This window comes from Ictidomys tridecemlineatus, chromosome X (genome assembly GCF_052094955.1).
Source record: "Ictidomys tridecemlineatus isolate mIctTri1 chromosome X, mIctTri1.hap1, whole genome shotgun sequence".
NCBI lineage: Eukaryota > Metazoa > Chordata > Mammalia > Rodentia > Sciuridae > Ictidomys > Ictidomys tridecemlineatus.
Window position 1 is genome coordinate 70,577,190 of NC_135493.1, and position 27,875 is coordinate 70,605,064.

The 27,875-nt window shown below is 35.1% G+C and overlaps 1 long non-coding RNA gene across 1 annotated transcript in view; it reads right to left on the reverse strand.

Moving 5' to 3' along the window:
• Positions 1 to 1,877: 1,877 nt before the first annotated feature.
• LOC144371627 (uncharacterized) overlaps positions 1,878 to 27,875 on the reverse strand; it is a 41,785-nt gene continuing 15,787 nt past the window's right edge. Inside the window, exon 3 of the long non-coding RNA XR_013431580.1 lies at positions 1,878 to 2,053. This is a non-coding gene — a long non-coding RNA (uncharacterized LOC144371627). The remainder of the gene's footprint in view (positions 2,054 to 27,875) is intronic.

Consider the following 27,875-nt stretch of genomic DNA (forward strand, 5'->3'; position numbering starts at 1 on the left):
ATGCAAAGGAAAACTACCTAACCTGCGTCTGCCTCACTTTCCTGCTATATGAAATTGGAATAGAATCTCATAGGATTGGTGGGAGAATACATGTATTAAAGCACATGAAATATTTAGAATGGTATCAAGTACAAAATTATAATCCTTCAGTTTACCTTAACTTGGTTATTTAAAAAACAGACTTGTTTGTTTTTTTGTTTATACTCTGTTCCAGCATGGATTTAAGATAAATGCCTCATAAATATACATATTAGATATATAGATGGGTAGAAATAGATACAGATGTATAGCTGTAGAGAGAGATATTATAATTTTGGGAAACTTTATGATTTCCAGTTTAAAAAGCTTGAGTTGTGATATGTAAAATATAAAGGTAGGGCATAGATCAGGTCATAAACATCACTGTATTTATACCTGATATAATATTTTATCTTATAAGAAATGGGGAATAATAGGTGGATCTTAAACAGAGGGTTAGCATCATCTGATTTGTGTCCTTAGATGGACTACTCTTGAGTCTCCTGTGAAAGATGGGCTGGAGAGGAAACACTGCAATCAGGGACACCACCAGAAAATAGTTAAAAAGTTCCATGATAGAAGTGATAATATCTAAGTTAAGACATTGTTAGAGTGACAGAAAATGAGATAGATTTGTGAAAGAATCACTATCTACAAGACTTGATTATTGATTGATTGGGTATAAGTGGGATTGGAAAAGTGTGAAGGAAGAGTGGCACTTAACAACTTAGATCTAGAAGTCTCCTGACTCTTGTCCAGTGCTCTTACCATTTCTCTATGTTATTTACTTTTCCCTGCTGCTGCTATTAGCTTGTGTTGGACCTCTTCCATGGCACAGGAGCCTGCTCTTTTAGTGGAGTATCCTGTGTATTCTGCTTGTCTCCATTATTATACTAAGGGGCTCTAAACTGAGAGTAAAACTTCTATCTTTCCTTTACGTCCAGAGATGCTCATTTATAGAGCCATTCCTGGAGGTTGGCCATCCCCTACACAGGAGCTCCTATGGCCCTTGGGTGGCCTGGGCATGGGCACGGGCACAGGAATTGAGGAAGGTGCCTAGAGCCCTCTGTTGTTTAATGCACAGTTCTCTGGGATTCACTTCTGTGTCTCCGTGGGAAATCTTCACAAATACTATGATTCCAGCCACCCTGGGGGCTTTGCCCAAACAGAGAGTGCTCTTGGCTGAGCCTGCACTCCTTCCATTTCTAAACTTTGTGTATTTCAAGGGAAATCTGATCTGGACCCTTCTGATTCATTTACACTTAAATCATCCAAGGGCTCTGTTGTAAGAGTGAACTCAGCTCCAAAAATGTCTTATAAGCTTTGGTTATAAAACTCCCTAAGATTTTGTGAGCTAGAGTTTTTTTTAACTCCCCTTTTCTTTGAAACAAGATGTTGTGACTTTGCCAAAAGTAAATGGATTTCCAACCTCAAAGGGGTCATGTTTGGTTCAAGAGTCAGAAATCATGAAGCTCAAAGGCCCAAATGCATTCTTCAAGATTTGGCAATAATGAACCCCAGGAGGATGGGATAAAATGATAAATATAGGAGAAGCTGGGTGAGGGGGGTGACAGGAAGCTTACATTCTACCCTTTTGGCTCAATGCCCAAAAGCCTTAGGATTTTTGTCCCTTAACTGAGAAATGGGGCCATGAGGCAGCACACTCCTATAAGGCACCAGCAAATTAGACAGACAATTCCCATTTTGAACAAGTGCCTGAAAATTTAGAGTGCTTTTTACAATCTTTCCTTTTACTTAGTTCTGCAACAGCTTTGTGAGCTATGAACAATCATCCCCATTTTTCAGCAGAACAGAATGAGTTTAAAGAGAGGTGAGGTGATATATTCAAGGCATTGGCATAGAACTTATAGTAAAATTAGTAATTCTTTTTAATTAACTCATATTGCATTAGTATTAGAGAAATAAGAGGTGGCAACTTGCTGTTGTGCTGGCACATACCTGTAATCCTGGCAATTTGGGAAGTTGAGCAGTAGGATCCAAAGTTCGAGGCCAACATAAGCAACTTAGCAAGACCCTGTCTTAACAAAAGGTAGGAGGTGGGGACGTAGCTCATAAGTAAAGTGCCCCTGGATTTAATTCCCAATCAACCCCCCCCCAAAAATAACCAGAAAAAAACAACAACAATGATATAACAACTTACCTTGTTATGCTCAGACATGAAACAACAATGACAGAGTTCCTATCCAGGGAGTTCTCTTTGAAGCTTCCCTGCTAAGAATTGTCCCTCATCCTATTGGAGCCCCATGGACAGTTTACCCATGCACCTTTTACCTTTTGTTTTCCAGTTTTCTGTGTATTTATCTTATAATATTCCTTCTAATTATTCTTCACACTTCCCTGAAATATGAACATCTCAAAGGCTGAAATGTGTGCTACTCATTTTGGGGCTCAGTGTGTAGTTCAGTGTCAGACACCGGATGGGGTAATCCCTTAATAAGTGTTGAATTATGTGTGGAAGGTGGATCTGCGAGCATGTGCAGGCTTGCATGTGTGCAAATGATTGGGTATGAGATACATGCATTTTAGAGGCATATATATCTTGATAGGGGTAAGTGGTATTGATGTGCACTGGAAAAGTGAAAAGGTATAAATGCATGTACTGTGTGTGCACTGGAAAGGTGCAATTCTGTGAGTGGTTTAGAAGTGAGGTCTGTCTAAATTTTACTCTGGAACTACATAGGAAAGGAGATTATGCTTGTTGAAAAAATCCATTGACAAGTGCATGGCTTTTATGGCTACAGCTCAGCACTGAAGGTTACAAAGTCCAGAACTAAAGGAATTTTAACATCTCTTCTGGTACTGTACCACAGGGGAATGGGTCACAAATCCAGGAATCATAAAAAAAATGAAGTCAGAAAAGTTCACAGTTGAAGTCCTAAATTCCCCTTTCTGTGGCCTTTTGTGCCCTTTCTCTCCACACCCAGCCCTTAGGGCCCTCAAGTTAGGGCAGGTCTCCTTTGAACAAGGAAGATGTATGTTAAGTAGGGTTGAGCAAGAGAACCACAAGGCCTTCCTTTCAGAACCTAAGTCTCCCAGGGTCTTCTTGGCTGCCTGCTGCCACCATTCATATAATCCAGGAGCATGTAGAGATTTTCTAAAACCTCTGTACTCTGGTACATACATCAATTGGACTGGAAGATAGAATCCATTAAACAGAAATGTCCTTCTTTCTGCATAACTAAATCTATAAATGTATTTGTGATTGGACCTAGTTTTTACACCTTCTATTACAATGAGGATATTCTTCTCTTATATGAGGTCAATTTTTCTACCTACATTTTAGATCCCAAACCCTCTCATTTTTTCAATGACATCATCTCAATTTCCATTCTTGCCCCCTCCTACATGTTTTTTTTTTCTAATGGATCATCCTACAAACATGCTGTAGTATCTCTCCGTTACAAAAACTTTCTTCCTTGATCTCACAGTCCCCTTTATCTACCTCTGTGGCTATTTCTGTGTTCAATTTGAAGAAACTTTGAAAAGGGTCATTTAGAAATACTGTCCTTTTCTTTCATCTGTAAGTCACTCCAAACTGGATTCTGTTAAAAATACTTAGCCATAAAGAATGCAATTGGGGAATTTACTGCTAAATGGATGGAATTGGAGAACATCATGCTAATTAAAACAAATCAGACTCAGAAAATCAATTGTTGAATTTTTTTTCTCATATGTGGATGTTATAAAAAATAAGGCAAAAGTGGGAGGAATCCCATGAAAATAAAAGAGAGATCAGTGGAATTGAGGAACGGGGTTGAAGGGGAGGGAGGAGGGACAGGAAAAGGGAAGACCAGTAGAATGAATCTGTTAAAACTTTCCTATGTACATATATAAATATACCACAGTGAACTTCACCTTTATGCTATTATAATGCATTGATTAAAATATGTATAAATAAATAGAAAAAAGAAAAAATGAAATTACGGTACACAATGTAGAAGAGTTGGACAATTTTCTGTGTTGCCCAATCATATACTGCTAGGAGCCACAGCAAAAGTATTATGATACATGGCACCTTTGGTTTAGGTGACTGCCAGCTAGCCATTGAGATGATATGATTATGTTAAGATTTACATTCATATGGAAATTGGACTCCTGCTGTTCACATCACCTGCTACGGACTCATGTTACAGGACTCCCAGAGAATTCCCATTGGTTGGGGAAGGATAGTAGGAGGGAATTTCCGGGGGAGGTCCAGGCCCCCGGTTCCGGTAGACGCACACACATGTGTGGACCAGCTTGCTAGCCGGGTGCACACGGGGCACTGGCGGCCTTTTTAAAATAAAACTTTGTTCCTGCTTGAGCGGCTTGTTATTCTGTGCCCAGCCGGGTTGCGGCAATATACTTCTATGTAATACAAAAAATTTATTTGCCATTCTGATAGAAATAACTAGCCAAATGCAAAATGGGCCCTTTCTATAATGTTCCTTTTTTTTTAAACTGGAGTAGAACAGAGATTTTGAATATGCATCCTTAAGTATGCTTTTGTTGAACACATTTATCCATTTTGTCAAATGTTTTTTTTATGAGTTTGGGGGATTGCATAGAATCCCAGCTCTGCCAACTTAGTTTGGCCAAATTATTCATCTCCCTTGGCCATATTTTCTTCATCTCGTATGTGGCAAAAATAATAGTCCCTGCCTTACAGATCACTGTGAGAATGAAATGACATAACGTGTAGAGCACTTTTCATGTTAATATTAATTAAAAAATAAAGTCTGCTTATTATAAATACTCTCATTCAGATCATCAATGATCTTCATGTTGTCAAATCCCACGGATATTTTTTGACATCAAATTTCCTGTCACAACTTTTAAATTTTGATCACTTTATTTTCTAAAATTATATTGCTATAGAACACTTACCATGAAATTTATTTTACAATATATTATTGTTTACTATAAGTACAATGCTGTCCAGCAGATCTATGGAATTTATTCATTTTGCTAAACTGAAAATTTAAATTTATGCCTGATGATTAGAAACTTCCTGTTTCTGCCCTCCCATGGTGACCTCCATTTTATTCTTTGATTCTATGGTTATTTAAGTAACTCTGATAAATGGAATCATTCAATATCTATGGGACTGGCTTTTTCATTTAATATAATGTTCACAAGATTCATCCATATTGTTGCATATTTCAGAATTTCTTTCTTCTCTAAAGGGTAAATAGCATTACATTGTACATATAGAACAACCTTTTTAAAAGTCTATTCATCTGTAGATCAACATATTGGTTGTTTCCATATCTTGTCAATTATGAATTGTATTGAAGTGAAATAGGAGTAGTGTTATCTCATTAAGGTCCTGATTTCAGGACTGGGGATATAGCTCAGTTGGTAGAGTCTGTTCCTTGCATGCATAAGGCTCTGGGTTCAATCCCCAGCACCACAAACACACACACACACACACACACACACACACACACACACACAAAACCCCACAAGATCTCGATTTCAATTTTTTCAGATAGAAACTTGCATAAGTGGAATTATTGGATTTATTTTTTGTATTGGGGATTGAACCCAGAGACACACTAAACCACCAAGATGCATCCCCAGCCTTTAATTTTTTTTTTTTAATTTGAGGCAGGATCTTGCTAAGTTGCTTAGGATCTCATTAAATTGCTGAGGCTGACTTTGAAATTGAGATCCTTTTGCCTCAGCCTCCAGAGCTGCTGGGATTATAGGCATGTGCCACTGTGCCTTGCTGAATTTTTAATTTTTTGAGAAACTTCCACCCTGTTTTCTTTGGTGTTTGTACCATTTTCCAGTCTATCAACAGAGTTCAAAGGTTCCAATTTTCCCACATCCTCTCCTATATTTCTCTCCCTTTTGCGTATGGCTAATCTCACATATCATAATGTCTTCCAGATTCACCATTTTTTGTCACAAATGACAAAAAATTCCTTCTTTTTTAAGCCAAATAGTATTCCTTTGTGTATATGTTCCATATATTTTTTTATCCATTGATATACTGATGGATACTTAGGTTGATTCTATTGGCTATTGTGGATAATGCTGCAATGATGATGGAATTGCAGATATAGATTTAACATGTTGATTTCAGTTTCTTTGGATATATATACCCAGTAATGAGATTGCTACATCATGTGTATTATGTGGTTGTTTTAGTTTTAAATTTTTGAGGAAATCTCCATATTGTCTTCCACAATGGTTATATTATCTAATTTTATTCCTTTGCATGTGGTTTTCTTGTTAGCCATACATCATTTGTTGAAGTAGCTATACTTTTTCCAATTTTTTAGAATATTTAATTTTTTTTTAGTTTTTTTAGGTGAACACAATATCTTTATTTTACATTTATGTGGTGCTGAGAATCGAACCCAGTGCCTCACACATGCTAGGCGAGTGCACTACCACTTGAGCCACATCCCCAGCCCCTACTTTTTCCAATTTTTATTGCTACCACATTTGTTGAAGATCAGTTAATCTTATATGCATGGATTAATTTCTAGGCTTTGTGTTATGTTCCATTGGCCTATATCCCTGCCTTCTGCCAATATTATTCTGTTTTTTAAAATGATTTTTTTTTGGTACCAGGGATTGAACTCTGGGGAACTAGACCATTGAGTCACATCCCCAGCCTATTTGGTATTTTGTTTAGAGACAGGGTCTCACTAAGTTGCTTAACAACAACTTGCTTTTGCTGAGGCTGACTTTGAACTCACGATCCTTCTGCCTCAGCCTCTGGAGCCACTTTCATGCTGGTTTGATAATTTGTATCTTTATAAAATATTTTACATCAAGAAGTGGACACTTCTTAACTCTATGAGAACAGCATTATCTTCATAACAAAGCCAGAAAAACCCATCACAGAAAAAAACCCCTACTGCTCAGTATCCTTAGTGAAATTACATACAAAAATTCTTTAAAAAGAATCCATACTGCTTTGTAAGGATCATAAATATCCATGTTGGATTTATCCCTAGCATACAAAGGTGGTTCAACATGAAAATTAATATCATATGCCATGTTAACAGTATGAAATCTAAAAATCATGTGGTGATCTCAATAGATGAATAAAAATGAATTTGACAAGTTTCAATACACTTTTATGATACAAACTCTGTAAAAACTAAAAATAGTGGGACATTACCTCAACAAAATAAAATGATATTTTACAAACACACAGCAAACATCATACTCAAGGGTGAAAACCAAACTTTTCGTCTAAGATGAGGAATAAGATTAGGATGTCCACTCCCATCACGCCTATTCAACGTAGTACTGAATGTCCTAGTCAGAGAAACCAGAAAGAAAATAAATAACGAAATAAAAGGCATCAAAATCAGAAAAGAACATGGAAAATCATTTGCTTGCATGTGACATGCTTTCAAATGTAGACTACTTTAAAGATTCCACTAAAATTGTTATGACAAACAAAGATAATTTAAGGATCAAAATCAACATAGAAAAGTTGTTCTCTCTCTCTCTCTCTCTCTCTCTCTCTCTCTCTCTCTCTCTCTCTCTCTCTCTCTCTCTTAATATACCAATGACAAGCCATACCAAAAAAGAAATTAGGGAAACAATCCTATTTACAACAACACTAAAAAGAATGAAATGCTTAAGTATAAAGTAAACTAAGAAGCTGAAAGGGATGTATATTGAAAGTTACAAATTAATACAAAAAATTAAAGAGGATACAAACCAAGAGGTCTTACATCCCATGACCATCTATTGGACAACTTAATATTTAAATATCCTGGGTCTGGAGTTTTGGCTCAGAGGTAACACACTTGCCTAGTACACTGCGAGGCCTTGGGTTTGATCCTTAGCACCACATAAAAATAATTAAATAAAATAAAGGTATTGTGTCTAAGTACAAATAAAAAATAAATATTTAAAAAATATATTTAAATGTCCTTACTAACTAAACAGATCTACAGATTTGATGCCTTTGCTATCAAAATATCAAATGGAAATTTTATAGAAATAGAAAGAATGTTTTAAAATTCATATTGAACCACACAGGACCATGGTTTACCAAAACAATTTTGAGGAAGTACAACTCCATTGTTTTTTCGTTGTTTCTTCTTTCACCTTCCATGATGCTGTATTATCTTGGTTTTCTTTAACTTTCAATTATTGTTCCTTAGAATTATCCTTAGCATATTGGTTCTTCTTAAACTCTGGGCTAATATAGAGTATTTACATGAATTTGCTTCTTTTGTTTCTTCACCCTTTCTTCCTAGTTGATGATTTCCATGGTTTCAAGATTCATCTGCATTTGCAACTCACAAATATATGTATCTACAAATTTAACTTCACCCTGAGATCCAGATTTAAATATTTCACTAAGTACTTGTCACCTAAATATAGATATCTCAAAGACATCTCATATACAAACCTGGCAAAATAAAACTCTCAATCCCCTCCCTAAACCTGTTCTGCAAAGTATTCGTCATCAGAGTAAATAGCACATATCCATTTATTTGTGTAAGCTAAAGAAATATATTTCATGCTTTAATGCTCTCTTTTCCTCATCTCAAACATCCAGTCCTTTAGCATGTTCTATTAATTGTACCTCCAAATATAAAGTTCAAATCACTCCAATTCTCTGTGCTTCCATTTTCATTATATCTTTTATCTCGATTACTACAATGGCTTTCATCCATCTTTTTAGTTTGGCCCACTCCTCAAAAAGTCCACTCTCAACACAGTAGGATGTAAAATAGACATCAAGCTTTGGTGTAAAACACTTCAAAATATCTGAACATATTCAAAATAAAATCAGAATTCCTCATTAAGTTCAAAAAGACCTCTAAGATCTGGGCTCTGACCTACTTCTTAAATATCTTCCCATCCTACTCTATAACATTCACTGCTACAGCCAAAATGTTCTCCTGACATTTCTGACATGTCTAGAAAGCTTTTTACCCTTGATATTTACTATTCTTGGAACGCTATTCCTCCACTTTAGCATGGTTGACTCCTTTTCATCCAAATGTCCCATCTTATATGTACTCCTTAGAATAAGGCTTCCCTGGGATATTTATTTAAAATCTTAGCTCAGCCTCCACCACGACTGCCTCTCATATCACTCTTTATTTCCTTCATAGTAGTTATTGTAATCTATGTATGCTACCATTTTAATATGTCCCTGAGAAGCTGATGCATTGGAATATTAATCTTTATATTTATATATTAATGGTATTTAGAGGTGGGCCCTTTGGAAGCAATTAAGATTATATGAAATTATGAGGGTTGGGACCACTTGATATAACTGATGGATTTGTAAGAAAAGCAAGAGACTGGAGGTAGCACACACTTGGTGTCTTTTCATATGTTATGGTTTAGATATGAAATGTCCCCCAAAAGCTCATGTGTGAGAAAATGAAAGAATATTCAGAGATAAAATGATTAGATTGTAAGTGGTATAGCTTAATCAGTGGATGAATTCATTGATATGGATTACCAGCATAGTAACTATAGGAAGACAGGGTATGGCTGGAAGAAGTAGGTCAATAGGGGCATGCCTTTGGGATTAATATTTTGTGCCTGGTGAGCACAGCTCCCTATCTACTTACTGGTTGTCATGCCCTGAGCTGCTTTCTTCTATCTTGCTCTTCTGCCATGATCTTCTGTATTACTTTACGAATATATGGAGTTGACCCACAGTGGACTGATCCTCTGAAAGTTGAGCCAAAATAAATTTTTCTTTTTCTAAATTTTTCTTGTTGGGTCTTTTGGTCACAGACATGCAAAGGTAACTAAAAACTATTATGCCTTCTATCAAGTTATCATACAACAAGAAAGTTCTCTGCAGGGGCCAGGACCATGCTTTGGAACTTCTCAGTATCCAGAGCCATGAACTAAGTGAATGTCTATTCTTTATAAAATTTTGATTGGCACATAATAATTATACATATTCGTGTAATACAATATACTGTTTTGATACATGTTGACACTGTGCAATGATCAAATTCTATCATTTCAGCACACATTTGTGCATTATGTAATTATCAAATAGCATATCCATCACTTCAAATATTATCATTTTTTGTAATAACATTTTTTGCATTTTTCAAAATCCTCTCTTCCAGTTATGTTGCTTATTTTTTCCTCCAAATATTTAATTATTTATAAAACAATATAAGTGACAAAGATGTGGGAAGAGCAACATAAATTTACACATCACAAATAATATTTTAAAATATTTTTATTAGTGTATTATAGTTCTGAATAATAGTGGGGTTCATTTTGACATGATCATACATGCATCAAATATAATTTGCTTCACTTCACTCCCCAGTTCTTTGTCTTTATCTCCCTTTCTCCAACCCATTGTTCTCCTCACTCTGTTATACTGGTCTTCTATTATTTATTGCTTTTTACTTGACACTTTATAGATATACATAAAGGTAAAATTCAATGTGGTATATTCATATGCATACATAGCATAATTTGGCCAACTCCATTCTGTATTTCCTCCTTTTTTTCATTCATCCCCTTAATCTTCTATGCCCTTCTTCTACTCCCTTCTATTTTCTATTTTTATGATATATCTTACCCCCTTTTTGCTTATATTGTTCTAGCTTCCACATATGAGAGAAGACATTTGACCTTTGACTTTCTGAATGGCTTATTTTATTTACCATGATGTTCTCCACATCCATGTATTTCTCAGCACAGACCAAAATATCACTCATTTTTATGGCTGGGTAAAACTCCTTTGTGTATGTATCCATATTTTCTTAATACATTCATCTGTTGATGGGTACCTGGTCTGTTTCCATAACTTGCCTCTTTTGAACTGTACTGCTATAAACTTTTAAGAGCCTGTGCCATTATATTATGCTGATTTTAGTTATTTTGGATAAATACCAATGAGTGGTATAGTTGGGTGATATGGTGATTTCATTCCTAGTCTTGAAGAATAATGCTTTCCAATGTGGTTGTACCAATTTTATGCCCTTCCAGCAATGTGTAAGTGTAGCCTTTTCTGCACATCTTCACCAACATGTATTATTATTTGTAATTTTATTTTTTAATTAGAGCTTTACAGTTATACACAGTAGTTGAGTTCATCCTGACAAGCTCACACATGATTTTAGTTTGTGATTTATCACTTTTCTCTCCCCCCTTAACACTCATGTTCTCTCCCATCCCCCATTCTCCTTCCTCTATTAGATTTCCTTTTGCTCATCTATTTATTTATATTTGATTGGTTCTTGTATGTTTATATATGTACATAATATGATTTTTAAGAATTCATTCTGCATTACTTCTCCTTACTCATCCCTTTACTCTCCCTCTTGGTCTCCTTCTTCTACATTACTAATCTTCCCTTTTTCTTTATGATATCCTATTTTTTTTCAACCACATTTCTTTTTCTTTGCTCTTACTTTCACAAAAGAGAGACAACACTCAAGTTTTGAGGTTCTGAGTTTGGCTTATTTCTGTTTTAGTCATTTTTTTCCTGCTGTGATGAAAAGACCTGTCAAGAAGAATTTTAGAGGAGGAAAAGTTTATTTTGAGAACTCATGGTTGAAGCTATCTCAGTCCATAGATTGCCAAATCCATTCCTTGGGGCTTGAAGGGAGCATAACATCATAGTGGAAGGGTGTGATGAAAGGAAGCAGCTCATGTGATGATCAGAAAGCAGAGAGAGAAACTCCACTTTCTAGATACAAAATATATAACCAAAAATCACACTCCCAGTGCTCACTTCCTCCACACCCTACATACCCTCAGTTACCACTCAGTTAGTTAATCCCTATCAGGGATAAATTCACTGATTGGGCTAAGGCTTTCATAACTAAAACATTTCTCCTCTAAACCTTACATAGTCTTATATGTGAGCTTTTGGGAAACATCTCACATGATATTCACTTAGCATAAAATTATAAGTTCCATCCATTTACTGGAAAATGCCATAATTTCATTTTTTTATGGTTAAGTAGAACTCCATTCTGTGTATGTATGTGCATATAAAATATATACACATATATGCATACTATATACTATACATATGTACATATATGTGTATATATGTGTATATATATATATATATATATATATATATATATATATATATATATATATATAGTCTCTTAATCCATTCATCTATTGACAGGCTCCTTTGTTGATTACATAATTTAGGTATTGTGTATTGTACAGCTATAAACGTTGATGTGGCTATCTTGCTATAGTGTGCCAAGTTTATATCTTTTGGGAAAATCCAAAGGAGGGGATAGCTGGGTCATATAGTGGTTCCATTCTTAGTTTTTTGAGGAATCTCCATATTGCTTTTCAGAGTTGTTATTCTAGTCCACAGTCCCACCAATAATGTACCAGTATTCCTTTTTCCCCCACAATCTCATCTGCATTTATTGTTGTTTATATTCTTTATCATTGCCATTCAGACAGGTGTAAGATGAAATCTTAATGTAGTTTTGATTTGCATTTTCCTGATTCCTAGAGATGTTGAACAATTTTTCCCATATGTGTTGGCCATTTGTTTTTCTTTTGAGAAATTTGTTTAATTTTTTTCCTTATTCATTTATTGGGTTATTTATTTATTCATTTGGTGTTAAGTTTTTGAGTTCTTATATATTATGAATATTAATCCTCTACTGAAGGAGTAGCTGCCCACAATTCTCTCCCATTATGTAGGATCTCTATTCATGCTCTTAATTGTTTTGTTTGTTGTGTTGAAGCTTTTTCACTTTGGTGCCATCACAATGATTGATTTTGGTTTTTATTTCTTGTGCTTTAGGATTCTTGTTAAAGAAGCTGGTTTCTCTGCCAATATGTTTGAAGTGTTGGGCCTACAAATTCTTCTTTCTAACAATTTCCTTTGCTGTACAGAAGTGCTTTATTTTGACGGCATCCCATTTCTTGATTCTTGATTTTACTTCTTGCTCTTTGGGGCTCTTGTTAAGGAAGTAGGGTCCAGCATCTATATGATGGAGTGTTTACCCTATGTTTTCTTCTAGCAGTTGCAAGGTTTCTGGCATAATTTCCAAGTCTTTGATCCATTTCTATTTGAGTTTAATGAAGGATGAGAGATTGAGATCTAATTTCAATTTTTTACACATGCTCTCCAGTTTTCCCAGAATCATTTGTTATAAAGGCTGTCTTTAGCCAGGTGTGGTGGTCCATGCCTGTGATTCAAGTGGCTTAGGAAGCTGAGGCAGGAGTATTGCAAGTTCAAAGGCAGCCTGAGCAATTTAGTGAGGCCCTAAGCAACTTAGTGATACCCCATCTCTAACATTCTATAAAAAAGGACTGGGGATGTGGCTCAGGGTTTAAGTACCCTGGGGTTCAATCCCTGGTACCAAAATTTTTTTTAAAAAGTCTGCCTTCTCTACAAAATATATTTTTAGCACTTTTGCCAAATATCAGATGGCCATAGGTATGTGGATTTGTCTCTGTGTCTTCTATTTTGTTCTATTGGCCTTCCTATTTTGAGGTCAATACCGTGCTATTTTTGTTACTCTGACTCTGTAGTATAATTTCAGTCAGGTCTTATGATGTTTCCTGCCTCACTTTCCTTGCTAAATATTGCTTTGTCTATTCTGTGTCTCTTATTCTTTCAAATAAATTTTAAAAATGTGTTTTTTAAAATTTCTGAAGAATACCATTAATATTTTGATGGGAATTGCATTGAATCTGTATATTGCTTTTGGTAGTATGGCCATTTTGATGATATTATTTATGCATATTCAAGAACATGTGATGTCTTTCCATCTTCTAAGGTCTTCTTCAATTTTTTCAGTGTTATATAATTTTCATTGTAGAGCTCTTTTACCTTCTTGTTTAGATTAATTTCCAAGTATTTTATCTTATTTCATTTTTTGTGGTTATTGTAAATGAAATGGTTTTCCTAATTTCTTCCTTAGCTGAATCACTCTTGGAGTATCTCAATAGATGCAAAAAAAGAATTTGACAGAACAAAGCTTCCATTCATGTTCAAAACACTAGAAAACTAGGGATAGTAGGAACATACCACAACATTATAAAAGCTATAAATAAGAAAAATAAGAAAATAATACAATAACAATAAATGTTGGCAAGGATGTATGAAAAAAGGTACACTTATACATTGCTAATTTGATTGCAAATTGGTGTATTCAGTCTGGAAAGCAGTATGGAGATTCCTAAGAAAACTTGGAATGGAACCACCATTTTAACCAGTTGTCCCACTCCTCCGCATATTCCCAATGGACATAAAAACAGTATACCACACAGACACAGCCACATCAATGTTTATAGCAGCTCAATTCACAATTTCCAAAATATGGAACAACACGGATGCCCTTCAATAGATGAATGGATAAAGAAAATCTGGTGCATATACATAATGGAATATTATTCATCCTTAAATAAGAATGATATTATGACATTTACTGGTAAATTGTTGGAACTGGAGAATGTTATGTTAAGTAAAATAAGCCAATCCCAAAAAACAAGGGCCAAAAGTTCTCTCTGACATGTGTATGCTGATTGACAATAGGTAGGGTGGAGGGTGGAGTGTTGGTTCACCAGATTGGACAGGGAGGAATGGGGGAAGGGGAGGGAAGATGGGAATGGGAAAGACAGTAGAATTAATTAGACATTACTTTCCTATGTTCATATATGATTATACCACCAGTGTAACTCCACACATCATGTACAACCATAAGAATGGGAAGTTATATACCATGTATGTATGATGTCAAAATATATTCTACTTTAATTTATGAATAAAAAGAACAAATAAATTTTTTAAATTCTTTAAAAATATAAAAAAAATTAATAAAAGTGTTGCTAAAACCAATACCTTAAAATGTGGAAGTGGCTTTGGAAGTGGGTACTGGATATAAGTTGGATAACGGTTTAGAGTGCATTATAAAAAAGATTACATTGCTGTGAATTAACTTTTATGGGTTGTGGAGAGCTTAGAAAAAGTAGGTGAAAGTTTTAGAGAAAATCTGAATCTTCTATATGTATCCCTAAGTGGTTATGAATAGACTTTTGAAAGAAATATGAATGATGAATATTCCAATGAGGTCTCAGATGGAAATGAAGAACATGCTATTAGACAATGGAGGAAATATTGTTTTGTGAAAAAATGGCATAGAACATGGTTGAATTGTGTTCATGTCATACAATTTTGTGGAAGATTAAACTTGTGAATGATAAAATTGTATATTTGAGGAAATATCTAAGCAAAATGACAAAAGGACAGCTTTGTTTTCTTGGCTGCTTATAAAAATGTAAGAAGAGAGAAATGACTGAAAAATGAAATTCTTGATCAACAGTGAATTAGAACTTAGACTTTTGAAAAATGTGTAGCCTATTTATATTTTAAAATAGAAAGTATGCTTAGGAGGGAACATGTGGCCATATTTATTAAGGAAAAATATGGATTAGTCATCTCCACAGAAGTAGGAACTAGTCATCAATATGAGGGAGAGAATATTAAGTCTTCTAAACAGAAGTCAAGACCCATTGTTCAAGACAATGGAATAATGATGCCCAGGACATTTTGGAGATCATCAGGGACACCCCTCTCATTGCAGGACCAGAGTGAAAATGTCTAGTTTGAGAGATAAGATTGAAAAGAATGTCACTACTTCTCAGTGCCACCTGACATTTATAGATTTCACTTCCAGCACTCTATCACCATGCTGCTAAGTCAGCTTAGGTGATGCTACAGAAGGCCTGAATGCATTGAATTGCAGTTCAGGAAAATGTAGCCATGAGACTCCAACCCCTGACAGCTACGGCATTGACTGAAGCCAGCAAATCCATAAGACTAGGGATATTCACAACTATAGGCCAATCCAAAGCCCAGTGGGTCTTAGAAGCAGAACCCCCATCCCACTAGGCTAAGAAAATACAGCATTGGGTCAAATAATATTTTTTCTTGAGCTTTAAGATGTATCATAGCTGGGTGAGGTGGGACATGCTTAGAATCCCTGTGGCTCAGGAGGGTTGAGACAGGAGTATTGCAAGTTCAAAGCCAGCCTCAGCAAAAGAGAGGCGCTAAGCAACTCAGTGAGACCCTGTCTCTAAATAAAATACAAAATAGGGCTGGGGATGTGGCTCAGTGGTTGAGTGCCCCTGAGTTCAGTTTCTAGTACCACCCCCCCCAATTTATCATTATTTGTTGTACTGGATTTTGGACTTGATAGGGACCATCATTCCTTTCTTCTCTCTTATTTCCTCTTTTTTTTTTTTTTGGAATGGGAGTATCTATCATGTACCTGACATCTTTGTATTTTAGAAGCACATAATTGGTTTGATGTCACAGAATCACAACTAAAGGTAAATTTTCCTCATGGTGAATCATTCTTTGTGTATTAGTCATATCTGATTTAGATTATATGTTAAGTACACCTTGGATTTCAGACTTTTAAGTTGTTGCTGGTGTGTAAGTTAGAACTTATGGAGCTATTGGAATGAAATTAATGTATTTCACATGTAAGAAGGTCATGCATTTTTGGAGCCATGATTTATGGCCTAAATATTTTGAATCCTCAAAATTGGAATTAGTACCCATATGAAAGAGATCCCTGAGATCTATCTTGACCCATCTACCATGTGAGGACACAACAAAAAAGATGACCATTTATGGTCTAGTAAGCAAACCTCATCAGACACTAAATTTTCTAGCATCTTGTCCTTGCACTTTCTAGTATTTAGAACTGTGAGAAATGAATTTCTGTTGTTTATAAGTCACCCAGTCTATCATATTTTTTAACAGTTCAAGCAGAGTGAGACAGTGTCAATAGATATTTGCCCACCTACTTCCAGAAAAAGACTTGTTTTTTTCACACTTCAGGGCACCATATTTACTTGGACATCCAAACACATATTTTTAGCATTCCTGTGCATGAGAGACACACTCACAGAATCACAGTCTCAGATAGAGGGGACCTTGGAGTCCAACGGAATATATGACCTCATTATAGAGGGAAAATTAAGTCAAAATAAGAAAAGTGCCTTGTCCACAGGAAGTTAGAGGAAATACAGAAAGACTGTGGTAGTTGAAGATTTAAGGATTGCCTACTGCTTGGAGGATTATTGGGGTAGGTGAATATTGGGGTAGGTGAGTATTGAGAATGTTGGGCCTGAAGATAGCCAGAACACCAGAGTATCAAAGTATTTATAGAGATATTGCTACCTAGATGGAAGAATCAAGCAAATCACATAATTAATCCATTCAACCTACCTCATATTCAATAAGCATTAACTGAGACTTTAATGCTATTCTAGTGTTATGTTGTGATATGTGAGGCACAAAAAAAACCAGATAAACTCTGTTCCCTGGGAGTTCATAATTCATAAGACCATACAAAATCTATATGCAACAATGATGTTTATAGAAAAGAAAGTGACCATGTTTTAAAGTTCTGTGTGAATTAACTTACACATATAGGTTGGTCAATAAAAAGTCTTCAGGGTAGAGATGCCATTTTAATTGAGTTTTAATGGGTGAATAGGGTTTTGACATGCATAAGAAAGCATTCCATGCAAAAGAAACAGCATTGAAAAAAGAAAGAAAATGAATTAAGTTTGATAGTTTGGCTAAAGCATAGGATAAGAATATAAAAACTAATAGCTACCACACATTAGAGAAAATATTTGGAGTTTGTTTTTCTATAATTGATTAGAACAAATAAAAAATGTAAGTATAAAAAGAAATAAACCTAATAACTAATATCTATATGTCAATTTATTTCATACTCATGACAACCCTTTCAGATAGGTACCATAATTGCTTCTGCTTTACAGATGAGGAAATTAAGGCTCAGAGATGGTAAATTTACCAGATGTCTCACAGGTAAACAGTGGTGAAATTAGAATCTGAACCAAGGAGGATAGTTTTATATAACATGTCTTTAACAGATGATAAATGTCTGGTCTGCACTGCACTTTGAGCTAGAGGGCCAATGAGAGAGTGTTCAATAATGAATTGTATCAAACTAAATTAGCATTTTGGTAGCTTTCCCTCATAACTAGATGAGGTTGGATTGGAGGGAGATTGGAAGTAGTTTTATAATTAGGAGGTTGCAGTAATGTGGGTAGCCTCAACAAGGCAAATGGAAGAAAAGATGAAATAGATAAGGTTGTGAGACAATTAAGGATTCAATAGAGACTCAAGTTTGAATGATAGATTGAAGATTAATACATTAAGGCCAGCACAGTTGAAGTCTTCAAAGTCTCTGTATGTAAAATCATTTTTTATAGACTGTACTCTTCATTGTCTTCAGAATTTAGGCAAACAAATTCAGAATTCCAGGTAGTTTACACCAACAGATATGATGGGTTTTTCTCCATTTGCTTTCCTACATCCATTACATATACCCTCCACCAGGTTGCAATTGTCCTGAGACTCTCACTACTATGGACTACATTGCCTAGGCTCCCCTGTTTTTTCACATCTGTTTTGGAAAAATCTCTATATTATGTTAGAGGCCTAATATAATAGCACCTGCTGTTATTTATTATGCACTTAGTACATAGTCCTAAGTAGATACTAGATACTTTCTATATACTGTCATATTAATCACACAAATTTTTGTAAGTTGTTTTGGTTTGTATGTGAGGTGCCCCCCCAAGAGTTCACATGTGAGAAAATGCAACAAGTGGAGGAAAAATGAGTGTGTTATGGCCTTAACATAATCAAAGAATTAATCCCTCATGGAATTAACTGAGTGGTAACTGGAGGCAAGTAGGATGTGGCTGGAGGAAGTGGTTCATTGTGGGTGTGGCTATGGGGTATATATTGTGTATCTAGAGAGTGGAGTCTCTCCCTCTCCCTCTCTCTCTCTCTCTCTCTTTTCTGACCATCATGTGAGCTGCTTCCCTCAGCCACACTCTTCCGCCATGATGTGCAGTCTCACCTTGATCCCCAAGGAATGAAGTCTGCTGTCTATGGCTTTAGACCTCTGAAACTATGAGCCCCCAAATAAATTTTCCTCCTCTACTGTTGTTCTGGTTGGGTACATTTAGTCACAACTGCACAAAAGCTGACTAAAATATAAGGTAAATATTATTATCTATTTTACATTTGTGGGATCTGAGTCTCAGATAATTATTCCAGCTAGAGTCTGGTTTGAATGTGTCTCTCAAATTTCATGTGATGGAGACTTAATCTCAATGCAACAGTGTTGAGAGTTTAGATCTTTGAGAGGTGACTGTATCTTTGATAGGTGATTGGTAATGGGTGTTTGGGATTAAATTATCATGGAACTAGATTTTTTGATTGCAAAGGTAGGTTTGTATCTGGGAGGGTGGTGCACACCTGTAGTTACAGAAACTTGGGAGGTTGAGGCAGGAGGATCTCAAGTTAAAGGTCACTCTCAGCAACTTAGTGAGGCCCTAAGCAACTTAATGAGACCCTATCTCAAAATTAATAGTGAAAAGGAATTGGAATGTAGCTTAGTGGTAATGTACCTCTGGGCTCAATTCTCACTCCCCCCCCCAGTAGATTTGTTAAAACAGTGATTTTGGCCCCCAGTTGAGCTCTTGCCCTTTTTCACTCTCTCACTTTTTACCATAGGATGCCACAGAAAGAACACTTTTGCCAGATTCGGACACCTTAATTTTGGACTTCCCAGCCTCCAGAACTGTGAGGAATAAATTTATTTTCTTTAAATATCATCCAGTATGTGGCATTCTGTTGTAGCAACAGAAAACAGATTATAGCAATTACGAAATCATTATTTAAATTAACATTAAATCACTCTTTCAACCCACACACTTTCTACTACCTTGCATAGCAAATTACAGTATGTACGTATGGATGACAACACAAATCTGAGCCAACAATTCTGGACTTCAGTTCTGGAACTGCTGAGCGAGATCAAACAAGTCATTTAAACACTGTAAGCTTCATTTACCTCATTGAAGGAGTGAAAATGGTACTATATACTTAAATGAGGTTTTTAAAAATCTTTTTAAATATTTATTTATTTTAGTTGTACACAGTGCCTTTATTTTTATTTATTTATTTTTTATGTGGTACTGAGAATTGAACCCAGGGCCTTGGACGCACCAGGTGAGCGCTTTACCACTGAGCCACAACCCCAGCTCTCCTTAAATGAGTTTTATTTAGCTAAAGATCAACAGAAACAAAATACATGTATGTCATATGCAAAATACAAGGCATAAAACACACCCATGGGTTTAAGATAATTAGGATGTACTAAAGAGTGGCTCTGAGTTCCTGGCCCCTTCCATGGGTTTGGAGTCTGGTGATTTTCTATTTTTTTTTCTTTTATCTCTGTGTATTAGTCACCTTTTCGCCACTGTGACCAAAATACCTAAGAACAACTTAAAGGAGGAAAAGTTTATTTTGGCTTATAGTTTCAGAGGTTGCTTGACTCAATTGCTCTGGGCCAAAGGTGAGACAGAATATCATGGTGGAAAGGTATGGTGGAGGAAAGCCACTCACCTCATGGGAACCAGGAAGCAGAGAGAATGAAAAGAGCCAGGGACAATATATAATCCCTAAGGGCACAGCCATAGTGACCTACTTATTTTAGCCATGCCTCACTTGCCTACCATTACCACTCAGTAATCAATTTCAGTGATCACACAATCAAGTGAATTAATGCACTGATTTGGTTACAGCTTTCATAATCTAATCTTTCACTCTGTACTCTCAATATAACATGTGAGCTTTTAAAAAGATAGTTCAAATCTAAACCATAACATCTTAGAACAAGTAAAAACAAGCAGCTTGGTCAAACTGGAGTGAGGGGTCCAGAGTCTTTCTAGGTGCCATCAGAATATCTAAAACTATTGCATTGCACGTTGAAGTCCAATAGTGAGCTTAAAATAAAATTTCTGAGTTAAGAACAGAAAATGTAAAAGAAAATGAAGAAGAAAATAAAACTCCTGAATGCAGCACATATGGAAAGAATAGTTATAAAAGTTTTGTTTCAATCCAATGGGTGTTTTTTATATGTGTGTATGTGTGTGTGTTTGTGTTAGGTCAAATGTAAAGTGTATATTATAGTTATAGGGTATAAGCATTTGAAGATAATTTATCTTGGGAACTCTACTGAATTATGTTTTTAAACCATGTCTTAATAGATGAAGGAAGAGTAGTATATAAGCAGCTATAACACAAAGGGAATAATTACAAATTTAATATAGTGACCTACCATAAATCTTTCAAAGCACACAGGAGAGTGTCATTAGGCCTGGAGATAGGTTTGACCTCGACCTTGAGAAATAAGCAGGGGCATCCTGGAGAAAGGTGGTCAGGGGTAGAAGATGGGGGAAGCATTCTTGCCATCAGGGCAGAATGATATGAGATTATACAGAGCATGAGGAACAGGTGATGGATCTCATGAGAACCTGCATAATTTTTTTTTTGTGATATCCCACTTGGAACCTAAGGCTAAGTCAGAGATGTTCCTATCACAGCATCCAGTAGAAAATCCTTTCTTTTCCCATGTTCCTGTGTGCTTCCCTGGCCCTGTAATAGAGGATTGTGAGAGCAGAGGATGCAGTCCTGCCTTCAGAAACCTCATACCAACCCTTGTGGTGACAACAGACCTCTTCAGTAGGTACAAAGGCAGGGTAGTACATTTCAAGGACACAAACTTAAACCCAATATGATTGCTTCACTTAAACCACAATGATTGCTTTACTTAAATCCCAATGGTTGCTTTACTTTCTTTGTGTAAATTCAGCCTTGTTGCTGAAGAGGTATAGATATTACGGATATGAAGATGAAGCCAGACTCATATGCCCTCCCAGTAGGAGAAGCCATGTGGTGACCCAGACATCTCCAGTCTCAAGAACCAGAAGACACAGACTCTAGGGGATTTGGGAAAACACTTTTGGAGTTGGGTCCTGGTTAATTTATCCTATCGGCCTGAATCAGTTTCATCAAATACATGAGCTGTTATTTATTGAAGACTTGCTATCTACCAGGTAGTGTTCTAATTTACTTTCCTACATTTTCTCAATGAGTCTGTACAATGATCCATTTAATAGATGAAAAATATTGGTGATTTTACAGATGATAAAGTGGTGACATGGAGGAGTTAAGTGAAGAGGCCCAAGTTATACAACACTAGATAGAGGGTTTAAACCAAGATGAGCTACAAAGAGGATGGAAATTCTTTATCTGGATGCAGATTGAACCCAACCATGTTTATTACAGGGAATTAAACACGTTTGGCCAATATGTAAGGTGGACCTGGTAATAATGTATTTGTGTGAAAGACATGGAGGAACTTCCCGAGAAGTCACATTTCAAGAGAAAACATACTAAATATCCCCCCTTTTTGTGGAAAGGATATGATTTTCCTATTTCCACATAGTAGTGCCAAATATATACTTTATTGTTATCTAAATAGCAAATTTTTTATTTTTATTTTTATGATACAGCTTATGTAGTTACAAAAGTATATTTGTTCATATTATTATAAGGTATATACTGTTTTCTATAACATAGCATACAGAAATGTGTATCAAAATAATTTGTTAGAGGGTGGGAGGGGTGAGGATGGATTATGAGGTTAGAAATAATGGTAGAATATCATGGACATTATTATCAATAGTACATGTATAAAGACACAAATTTGTGTAAATATACTTTGTATACAACCAGAGACATGAAAAATTGTACTATATATGTGTAATAAGAATTGTAATGCTGTCTGCCGTCACATATAAATAAAAAATAATTTTAAAAAATTTAAAAAAGAAGACAGTTTCGGCCTATTCACAAAACATTCCTTGAGCCTTTAACATAATACCACAATATCTAGAGATTGAAGAAATTTCTAGTTAAAATTGTTGGCTGTTAATACTATTCAGAGAGCCATGGTACCAATATTTGCAATCATGAAACACTTGCAGATGGTATCATGGCTAGTTAGGTGACCTCACTAAATGATGTTGGAGGGAAAGAGAAGAAGAATGATAGTTTGCTACATAGCTGAGAATAGAGGTATTTATAAACTGGCATGAAACTATTTTAACATTATAACATTTGTGTGTATGAGTTGGTACAGTGTTGCTAAAAGGGCATGAGTTTAAGTGTCCAGATGATGTAATCAATAGAGGTAAGAGCCCTAGAACATAGAGGAAGATAAGAAAAAGAGTGGTTCTAGGAGAGCTAATATAGAATAATTAGAACAATGGAAGTACAAACCTTTTCATCCTGGAACTCCTGATCTGTTTGATCTGAGGTGGAGGAATAAAAAGAGAAAATAATTTATAGAAGGGTTTTATGGAAGTGCTGCATATTTTTTGGCCAAGTCTTAGTCACACAATGACACTTAACCATAAGAGAAGGTATAAAATGTAGAAAAGATATGTGATCAAGAGGAAAATAAAATATTTTGGTGAACAGCTATCCAGTCCCTGGCATAGCAGCCTTCTCAATAAATTACATGTACTATCTAGTCCAGTGATACATGTATAACCATGTTTACAGCAGGAGAATTCACAATATCCAAGTTATAGAACCAGAACATTTGCCTATCAATAGCTGAATGAATAAAGAAAATGTGGCATATATAAATGGAGTTTTGTTCAGTTATAAAGAAGAATAAAATTATCTCATTTGCTGGAACAAGAGAACAATACACTAACTGAAACAAGACAGACTCAAAATCAAGGATTGAAAGTTTTCTCTAATATGAAGAATCTAAAGAAAGAAAAAAAATTAAAAGGGGATCTCCAATAATTGTTCTGAGCTGAGTACTATTATTATCCCCATAGTATACATGACTAAACTGTGAGAATTCAGAAATTTGATTAAGATCAATAAGCTAGTACATGGTGTTATGGTGTGAATATGACATATTCCTCCAAAGCTCCTCCTGTGTTCATGCAGGAATGCTGAAAGTTGAAATGATTGGATTGTGAAAACTATTATCTAATCAGTCCATAGTAATAAGAGAGGACTGAATGATAACTTAAGGAGACGGATCACTGGGGGATGACCACATGAAAGTAGCATCTTTCCTAAGACTTCTTTACTCTTCTCTCTAGAATTTCCAATGTCATTTAAAATGAGTTATGAAAGTTGTTGATCTTTGCTTTATTCCCAAAGATGAAAGCATTTAATCTTTCATTAAAGTATGAGGTTAGTTGGAGGATTATGGAACTATTCTTTATCACATTCTAGTCAGTGCTATTCTTGTTGAGAGTTTTTATTATGAGACAGTATTAGATTTTGTCAAATGCCTTTTCTGCATTAATTGATATCATCATACAATATTTTTCTTTATTTTCTTGATATGGTGCATCACACTTATTAATTTTTTAAAAATTCAACCAACCTTGGCTGCCAGTAATGAATCCATTTGGTCACATTGTTGTATGTAGTTAGTTTATATTTTTATGTACATTATTGTCTACATTCATGAGAAATATTGCCATGTGGTCTCCCTTCCTCCCATCTTTCTTCCTTTCCATTCATTTCCCCTTCCTTCCTTTCTTCCTCCCTTCCTTCCTTCCTTCTTCCCTTTTTTACTTACTTTTTCATACATTATCTATCTAATTTTGGTATCAGTGTAATTCAGGACTCATAAAGTAAGTTGAACTATGTTTTCTATTTTTTGGAAAAGTATATGAAGAATTATTTCTCATTCTTTTTCATTGTTTGCTAATAATTTTGCAATGTAATCACCTATGTGAGGAGATTTTTGTTTTCAGATATTTTAAATTATTAAATTAAATTAAGTTAATTTAATAATTGTACAGCATTGAAAATACCTACTTCATCTTTGTAGAGATTTTATAGTTTGTTATTTTCAAGAAGTTGATTCACTATTTTCTAAGCTGTCAAATATTCAAATGGTGCTTTATTCATAACATTTTCTTATCATACTTTTAATAGTTGTAATACATATACTGATATTGCCTGTTTCATTCCTAATATTGATGACTTAGTCTTCTTTTTTTTAAGTTTGTCAGTCTTGTTAGAAGTTTAGTGATTTTATTGATGTTTTTCCAAAAAAACTTTTTTATATCTTTGATTTTGTCTATTGTTTGTCCAACTTTAGTTTCATTGGTTTCCTTTCTTTATTATTATACTTTTTCTCTTTTTTCCCTAGGTTCTTCATATAGGACTTAGGTTAGTGCTTTGAGACTTTATTATTGTTTCTAATGTAGGCATTTATCATTTTGAATCTTCTCAGCATTCCATGTGCACATCACACACATTTTTAAAAATTTTTATTTATTTATTTTACATGAGCTCTCTTATTATTATGCTTATGTGATTTTGGTGTCAACATCACACACATTTTGTTATGTTGTATTTTTATTTTAAATCATCCCACTATGTTTGTTATTTCCTTTGAGACTTTCTTTTTCATCTATAGATTGTTCAGAAGTGTGCTATTTATGCTTACATAAATTCCTCTTGTCTTTCTATTATTCATTTCTAGTTTGCTTTTATGCAGATCAGAAAACAATTTTTTACAAGGTCAAGTCTATTATATCTTTGAGGTTTTTGTTGTGGCGAGATATATGGTATATATTAGGGAATATTACATGGGAGCTTTAAAAAAGCTAATTTGGGGTAGATTCTTCTCAATATGTCCATAACATCCTGCTGATTGTGTTGTTCAGGACTGTTTTTGCTGGCTTTTCCTCTATCATTTCTATCAGTTCCTTAGAGGGGGTTTGAAGTTTCAATTATAAACGTGGATTTGTCTATTTCTCCTTTTGGCTCTATCAGGTGTTGTTTCATTTTTCTTGAGGATCTGCTGTTTGAGGTACACACATCTATGATAATTTATCTGCCTTGTGACTCATCGTTTTATTTTTATCATTATGTAAGACTACTCACTGTTTCTATTCATTTTCTTTACTTTGAATATGAGATAACAGGTATTGCTGGATATCACTTCAGCTGCTTTTGCTTTTATACAATTAATGTCTGGTATATCTCGTTCTATTCTTTTATACTTGACTTTCATATTTCTTTGTTTTCAAGGAGTTTTCTAGTAAAGAGCAAAGAATTAGGTCATGTTTTTAAACTACTATGAAAATCTTTGTCTTTAAATTAATATATGTAGGCCATTTCCATTTTCTGTTATCACATTTCTTATTCCCCTCTTTCTTCTTGTCTTCCTGTGGGTTACTTGAACATTTTTAGGATTTCATATTAGCTGATTTGTGGTAGTCATGTTTTAGTGTAATGTCTTTGTTTTTAGTCAACTTTTGTGCTGTGGAAAAAAAACACAGAAGAGGAAAAGTTCATTTGAGAATTGTAGTTTCAGAGGTCTCAGTATATATGACTGACTCTCCTGCTCTGGGTCTAAGGTGAGGCATCACATTATGGAGGAAGGACCCAGCAGAAGAAAGCTTCTCAGTTCATGTTGGAGTTAGAAAGGAGAGAGAGAGAGAGAGAGAGAGAGAGAGAGAGAGAGAGAGAGAGAGAGAGGCAGGCGCCACCCGGAAGATGCACCTACCAGGGCATGACCCCAGTGATCTATTCCTGCTAACCATGCCCCACTTGCCTACAGTTACTAGTCAGTCCTTTCAAATTAGAATGGAGTGATTAGATTACAGCTCTCAAAATTTAATTTTACCTCTGAACTTTCCTGCAGTTCAGAGTTTTTGGGGGACACCTCACATCCAGTAGCTTTGTATATTTTTATAATTTCTTCTATATATTACTATAAGTCTATCAGTGTACTGATTTTACAAGTGTTAACATTTCACCACTTAAAGTGTAGAAAGTTTTAATTTAGGTCTCTTTACCTCTTTTTTATTTTTAATTGTCGATTGACCTTTATTTTATTTATTTTTATGTGTGCTGAGAATCAAACCCAGTGCCTCACACATGTTGGCAAGCACTCTACCACTGAGCTACAGCCCCCCATTTACCTCTTATATTATTGAATATTAATATGTTGAATACCAGATGGGTAGGTATGTTACTGCCAAAATGATTTAGTTTTCCTTTGCTGAGCATATCCTAATTTTTCCTTTTATTCCTGAAGGATAGTTTCACCAGAGGTAGAATTCACAATTGATATTATTTTCCTTCATCACTTGAAATGTTATGCTACTTTTCTTTCCTCTCCATGATTTCAGATAAGAAATATAATGTTTTCCAATTGGCCTTTCCCAAATTCTTTATTTCTCTCAAGCTGTTTCCAAGATGTTTCATCTTTTCTTTAATTTTCAGATATTTAATTATTTTGTCATATATTTCTTTGGGTTTCTTCTGAGTTATGTCATCATCTTTTTATCTTAAAATGTAACTGTAGTCAAATTTATGAAATTTTGAATCTTTACTTCTTTTTTGTTGTTATTAATATGTGATAATTTTTCATATTTATGGGTACAATATGATGTTAGGTACATGTATATACTGCATAATAAACAAATAAGAGCAATTAGAGTATCCATCACCTTAAGGATTTATCATTTCTCTGTTCTGAGAACATACTAAATCCTCTCTTTTCCTCAGAAAACTTGGAATAAAACTGTCATCTGACTCAGTTATCCCACTCCTCATTATATACTCAAATGCCTTAAATACTATAGTGACATGGCCACATCAGTGTTTATAGCAGCTTAATTCACAATACCTAAGCTTTGGAATCAACCTAGGTGTATTTCAAAAGATGAATGGGTAAAGAAAATCTGGTACATATTCAGCCATAATGAAGAATGAAATTATGACATTTGCCAGTATATGAATGCAACTGGAGACTATCATGCTAAGTGAAATAAGTTAATCCCTCCAAACCAAAGGCCAAATGTTCCCTCTGATATGCAGATGGTGACTCACAACAGGTGCTAGGGGCTGGTGTGAGAAGGGGAGGTTCTCCAGATTGGACCCGGTGGAGTGGGAAAAAGGGAGGGGGGATGGGCAGACAGTAGAG